At 34.9% G+C, this 6,566-nt stretch overlaps 1 long non-coding RNA gene across 1 annotated transcript; it reads right to left on the bottom strand.

The window, feature by feature from the left end:
- Positions 1–1,450: 1,450 nt before the first annotated feature.
- LOC122757218 lies at positions 1,451–2,995 on the bottom strand. The gene is made up of 3 exons (XR_006357164.1): positions 2,739–2,995; positions 2,406–2,648; positions 1,451–1,825 (listed from the first exon to the last, which is right to left on the bottom strand). It is a non-coding gene; the product is annotated as an uncharacterized LOC122757218 (long non-coding RNA).
- Positions 2,996–6,566: the final 3,571 nt, after the last annotated feature.

The raw sequence follows: 6,566 nt of genomic DNA, 5'->3' as shown, positions 1-6,566 counted from the left end.
GTGATAGTGTTTAGATGTTGTTATTGTTGCTATTGTTGTTGTTATGTATTTCAGCTCTTTCTTTTGCTGAGCAAACGCAACTTTCGTTACCTTTTTATGTTTGGCTTTTTTTTCCTTCTTTTTTTGTTTATAATGTCTATGCTTTTATTTTCTTCAGGAACGTGCCATAAAGCAAAAGAAAAAAAATGTATCATAGAAAAAAATTTACACACAAACAAAAAAAAAAATATAGCACAAAAATCCCAAAAACAAAAACATTTAGAAATAAACGTTCAGCACTCAACAAAATAGTTGCTAGACACAGCAAAATATATATATATATATATATATATATGTGTGTGTGTGTTGGTGTGCGTGTATATTTGTGCGTGCGAAAAGTAAAATTAGAATTTTTGTGCGTACGGCGCGAATGGCTTATCATAACAAAACGCCGCAAAAGTATAAAGCATAGAATAGAAAATAGAAAAGACAAGAAAAAGGGAAACCGAAGAAACACCTTTACTTTAGATAGATAAACATGAAAAGTCCAAAATAAAACGCCCAAAGAGCCTTCGTCAAGGTCACGGAAAACTTTTACCTAGTGAAATTCAAGGAGAACGCTCATAAATTTACATAAATGTGATTATTGGGTGTTTGGGCAATTGGGCAACCGGCTCTGCATGACAACATCAAGCAAAACAGGAAATAAATAAATCAGATCATTAATCTAGAGAGTGTTGAAAAATGTATTACTAATAAATGAAATAAACTTATTATAGTTTAGCATAGTTTTTTTTTTTTTATTGTAAACTCATCAATGATTTTATAGCATGGGAAGTATAAAAATAAACTATACTAATTATAGCAATGAAAATTGTGAGAGTTTTGATAATGGTGATTATGATCATTATCCGATTAAGCTGCTGAAAGATCTTTGATAGTGATGATATTGCTCTAGATAACGATAAAGTTAGTGATAGATAGCTAATAATAATTATGATTATTAATGTTACTAATTATATTAACAATGATAGTGAATATCTTATTGATGTTAATTATCATAATGATATCACCATATCTATCATGTGCTCTGCATGCTCTACAACATTTTCACAGCAAAAATATAACTAAATTCAACTCTGATATCTGAAATTATTACTTCGATATGTTTCCAGTGTTCTAGATCGGAAATCATTTATTTGTTGTACTACTCATAACATTACCTTTGGCTCAAATCTGCTGAAAATATTCTCCTTCAGCTCAGAACTGGACAGGTGGCCTCAATGAGGCGAATCTGATAGCTCTAAATAAAGTGATTTGAATTACCAAAGTCGAGTATTTTTCATGGATAATATAAATATATCTTTCTATATTGAAATTTAAAAACAATCCCTAGAAGTATGCAAAATGCATTCAAATTGAAAGATCGCAGAATATATTAATTTTGACATGATAATATCAGCTATATGAATAGCATTCATACATACATACATACACAAATTTCATAATATACATTCTAATTTGTGGCATTAAGCATTTGCCGGCTCTGCGCTCTATTACGTTTTCAGTCAGCCAGTCTACGGCTGGTTGGCTATTTCTTAATCTTCTTCTTACGCGTTTGGTCTAGGCCAATTTGTTGTTGTCTTTCAAATGCAAAAAACTTGTTAAGTGGACTTTGATGAATCGCCATTTTCAGTGCGTGGTTCTCGTTCTCGTTCTCAGTCTCGCTTATGATTATTGCTGTTGTTGTTGCTGTTGTTGCTGTTCTCTGATGTCTTGCCTATTATTCATGCTATGTCTGACAAACCCCTCAGTCCGCTGCTCACATGTGCTGCTGCTGCTCTTGCTGCGGCGAATTCAAATTAGAAACCAAAAGCAAAGCAAAGTGCAGAGTGCGTGTGGAGAAGCAAAAACCAAGAGCGAAAATCACATACAAACAACGCCCCATAGCCAGAAAAAAAAAGAGTTTGCTGCTGCTGCTGCGCTAGTGTTGGCGTTCCCATCCACGTCGCAGGCCAAAAATGCGTGTATTGCATCATCAAATGTAGAAAAAAAGAAAAAACAATTTTAACGCACAGACCCAAGAGCAAGAACAGCAACAACAACATCGGCGACGACAGCAATGGCCGAACAGCTTTACGAACGCCCAAAGGCTGCTTCGTGTCAACTGCTTCGTTCGTTTGGTCGCTCGTCGGCTGCGCGTTGCGACCGAAGCGCAGCGTTGCTGCTGCTGCTGACGCTGACGTAGCGGCTGCTGCTGCTACTGCTGTTTGCCCTTTGTTGTTGTTTTCGCAATGGTGTTTGCTTGCATGTGTTGGTGCGCGTGTTCGTGCATGTGTGTGTGTGTGTGTGTATGTTTCGCATTTATGCTGATCATCGAAATATACGCACACTCACACGCAACGCTGCTGCGTCGCGACTCTTACTGCCATTTTTGCTTCTATCGCTGATTGCTCAGCCATTGTTGTTGTTGTTGTTGTCGCTGGTTGAAAGTGCAATAACCTCGCAAAAAAATATAAAGCACTTTAGTTCCATAGGCAACGCCGAAAATAAAATCAGAAAATTTTTTGGTTGCGCGTGCAGCTTAATCGACATATGCGTAAAGTAAAAGTCCAAATAATCCTTTGCTGATATATATGTTATATATGTAGAATATATCTTTTCTGCGGCTGTTTATCAAAAATATTTTAGAAATATTTTTTAAAATGTTTTCAAAATGAACAATCAAATTCAATTGAGCTTTAAATTGGTTGGCTCACCTGTCGTATGCGTTCTTTCCTTTATAATTCTTACAAAGGCAGAGAGAGTAATATATGTATTGCTTGAAGATCGACTATTAAACCGTTTCTTAGACGTGTAGCTCATACGATACCAGAGTCCTAATCGAAATCTTGATAAAATTACATATGATTAAAGTCAGGTAACTCAAAAACTAATATGAAACTATATTTGTATATTGTATGTTATGGGGGATTGACGTATTTTAACAATTTGAAGCGTGCTGAAATTTATCAAAAATAAAACTAGACTTTAATGTGAACTCATAATTGACGTCAAAGAAATTTATAATGAAAAATTTGAAAACCTGTTCGTTTGATTCATTTTATGAAACCTTTATGAATTTATTCAAAATACATTTTATTTCCTAAGAACGAAATAATTAATATTATTTTGAAACTTTTTATATTTTTTTTATATGTAATCTTTTACTCTTTCCTCAAGTCTCCAAGAAAAACTCTTTTTTTTTTGTGGAAGCTGCGGTTTAGCTCATAGAGCACGCATACATCACATGATGCCAGAATTCCATCTAATGCCATGCACACACAGATATAGAGAGCGAGTGAGAGAGAAGATGTTGAATGCTGCTGCTGCGGCTGCTGCGGCCGTTGTTGCTGCTGTTGGAACTCAATACATTTACCCATTTTAGAATAGTTCTCAGCATTTGCACTGTACAAAAGAGCAACAACAATAACAACAACAACGACGACAACAATTGCCTAAGTTGTTTACGAAAGTGCGTGTAAAGCGGGCAAGAAGAATTATTCATTCGCCAATAGCAAGAACAGCAAAGTGAGCTTTGTCCATTGTTATAACTCTCTGCGTTCTACCTGCAGCAACCCACACACACACTCACACACAGAGACACAGATTCATACCTGTGTATGTATATAGATAATAGCACAGCATAGAAAACTACCTGTCATTATTATTGGTGCCTTTTTATAGTTCGCATTCGCTTTTTTTCCTCTTGCTCTTTTTCTGTTTTCTATGACATTTTTTATACGCACTGCGGGAATAAAAAATATACTGCTCAATTAATTTATTGTTGTTGTTTCTCTCAATCTCACTCTCTCTCTCTCTCTCTCTCTCTCTCGCTCCTTCTCTCTTTCTCTCTGTCTTTGCTCTCTTGAGTGGCAGCGGGGAATTGCCTCTATCGCATTTTTCAAAGTCAGTAACCCTCTAACCTTGAATGTTGGCTCCTATGCTTCTATGCCATGCCCCTAGCCCCTACCCCATACCCCCTATATATCCCGCTCTCTTTCAATGCGTGCGTTATTTTCGCTGCTGTTGGTATTTTTTTTTATTTTGTTGATGTTTATTTTATTTTCCATTATGGAACACAGCGTGTCGCCCATAGACAGACATATGTTCTATGTTAGAGCTACACACACAAACACTAAAACCAAAAACCGACTTTAAAGTTGCAAGTGCTCATAATTAATCTTGTATTATACTTTAACCTGTGCCTGATGGAGTGTATAGACTTTGAGAGCGTCTCTTCAATTTGATTGAATCTTAAATTTTCAGCTTTTACCTTTAATATTTCTAAGGACTAGGCTTTCATGCAAAAGTAAAAGGAGTTTCGGCTGAAGAAATTGCGAAACCAAAGATACCTACATTTAGTATAAAAAAGAGATTTATAAGAGATATTTGACATCGACCAACCTCACACCTCCTGATTGATGTTAGATCTCATCTGAATGGGATTGACAAAAAGAGCTACAGTCCTTGGGCCGTTAAAGTAACATATTCCATGCAACACTACTTGGAATATGTGAGATCATCATATTTTCGAAAGCAAATTGGAACTTTCAAAATTTATTTATCTGAGCTTTTCATTGAGCTTTTCATTGAGCAAAACTTTGCTTATTGCTTAAACCTTCCTTCAATCTTATTCATATCAAGTTTTCCTATACTATTTGGTCTCTACTTCATAAATTCCCATGCTTATACTCAATTTATTTATATAGATAATAAATGATGAGAACACATTTTTATTTATCTATATATTTTTCGTATTTATTTTGTATTATTCAACTAATTATAATTTGAATTTCTTCATCTATTGCATTTCATAAATTTATTTGCTATTTAAATAATATTACTTCCATCAAACTCTGCTTCTTCACACCTATTTTCTAGGGTATACACAGCGTCTTTCTATAGTCTCACTTTCAGCTCTGCTGCAAGTGCGTATGATGAATATTTATTTTTAATTTTTATGCCTATGACTCGTTAAGACTATTATATTATTTTGTTCTCTGGTGTTTAATGTATTTTTTTTAGTTATTTTGATACTATCTATAAGTATTTCCGCCTGCTAATGACAAAATACACCTTAGTGCTGCGTTTGCGATTTTTCTCAGATTTGTGTTATTTTGTGTTCTTTTTTTCTGAAATGTTTATGGTTTCTATTTTAGCGTAAAGTGCGTAAGCTGCAGGAGACACAAACAACAACAATAAGAACAGAGAGAGAGAGAGAGAGAGAAATTGTCGCTGCGTGTCTCGAATGACAGCTGTCAAAGGCTGCGGTGAGTTCCACTTTGATTAATGCCCTGCTGCTTGCTAATTTTGCATTTTAAGCACAAACACATACAGCCACACACGCACACACACATGCATGCGCTCACGCACTTTGGTGTCAGTTGGGAAAATATTGGGTGACACTTTTTCATGGGTGGTCTAGAAATCTGTCTGGCCTGCGAAGATGTTGAAATACGTGTGATTTATTTTTACATTTATTTTCTGTTCCATTTCATTATTAGCTATAGAATAGAGCTAATATCATTATGATGATTATGATTATTATTAATAAATATCATTATTATTGGAATATTTTATCATTCTTGCACTTTTGCACGATGTGTGATGGATTTTGATCTAATGTTCGTCTAGCTGGCCCTCCGTCCATTATGCTATAGATCAGTCTGTTCTTCTGTTCATATGATTGCAAGTCATGTAGGCGTTATTGAATTTAGAGCATTGATATTCAAAATATATATTTCTTAGTAGATGTAGTAAAGAATTGTGCTTGAAATTTGTATTTAGGAGTAAGAAGATATGGCTAATATATCTACCATTTGGGCGTACTAAAAAAAAACGAAAATCCTCCGGCTTTCAAACTTGAACTCCAGAATGGCCAAGTAAATTATTCCTAAGATACCCTACATATCGATCACGTTAAATTAAATGCTCACGCCCACTAGAGGCAATGCAACTCCCGAATAATAAAGTATTTTGTAAAAATTTTACTATGTCTTAAACATTTTCCTTGGAATATATTTATACTCGTGTAGACAATTTTCGTATAAAAATATAAAAGATATACGCCCATGGAATTCATAGCCACTCAGAAAACTATACATATGTATATATTTAAAATTTATATATAGTTAAAATTAACAATCCTAAAAAGATTTGATATATCTAAAGAGATTTGCATTTACAAAGCAAACATTCCTCTCAAAGGCTTCACACAATATCAAAGCCCAAGTCAAACCAGTTCAAGAGTTATCTTTAAAAAATCTAATACTTGACTACAATCTATTAAGTTGCCATGCGCTAGCGCCAGGTGGCGCTTACAAGCCACTGTTGCACACGGCATTTCGTCATAACTGTCAACTTAATATCAAAAGCGAATAACTCAACAAGACACTCGACATGGTGGTAATTAGAGAGCTGTAATTAAATTGTATAAGAAATAGAAATGAAAGCAGAGCTGAGCCGAAAGAAAGGACAGCCCACGCAAGAGCTGAACACTGAAATACTGAATGCGCACTAAGGCCAGAGAGATGAAATGAAATGAA

The sequence above is a fragment of the Drosophila mojavensis genome, unplaced genomic scaffold, assembly GCF_018153725.1.
Source record: "Drosophila mojavensis isolate 15081-1352.22 unplaced genomic scaffold, ASM1815372v1 contig_36, whole genome shotgun sequence".
NCBI classification, from domain to species: Eukaryota; Metazoa; Arthropoda; class Insecta; order Diptera; family Drosophilidae; genus Drosophila; species Drosophila mojavensis.
The sequence above is the reverse complement of the archived record's forward strand: the minus strand, read 5'-3'. Positions and strand labels throughout refer to the sequence as shown.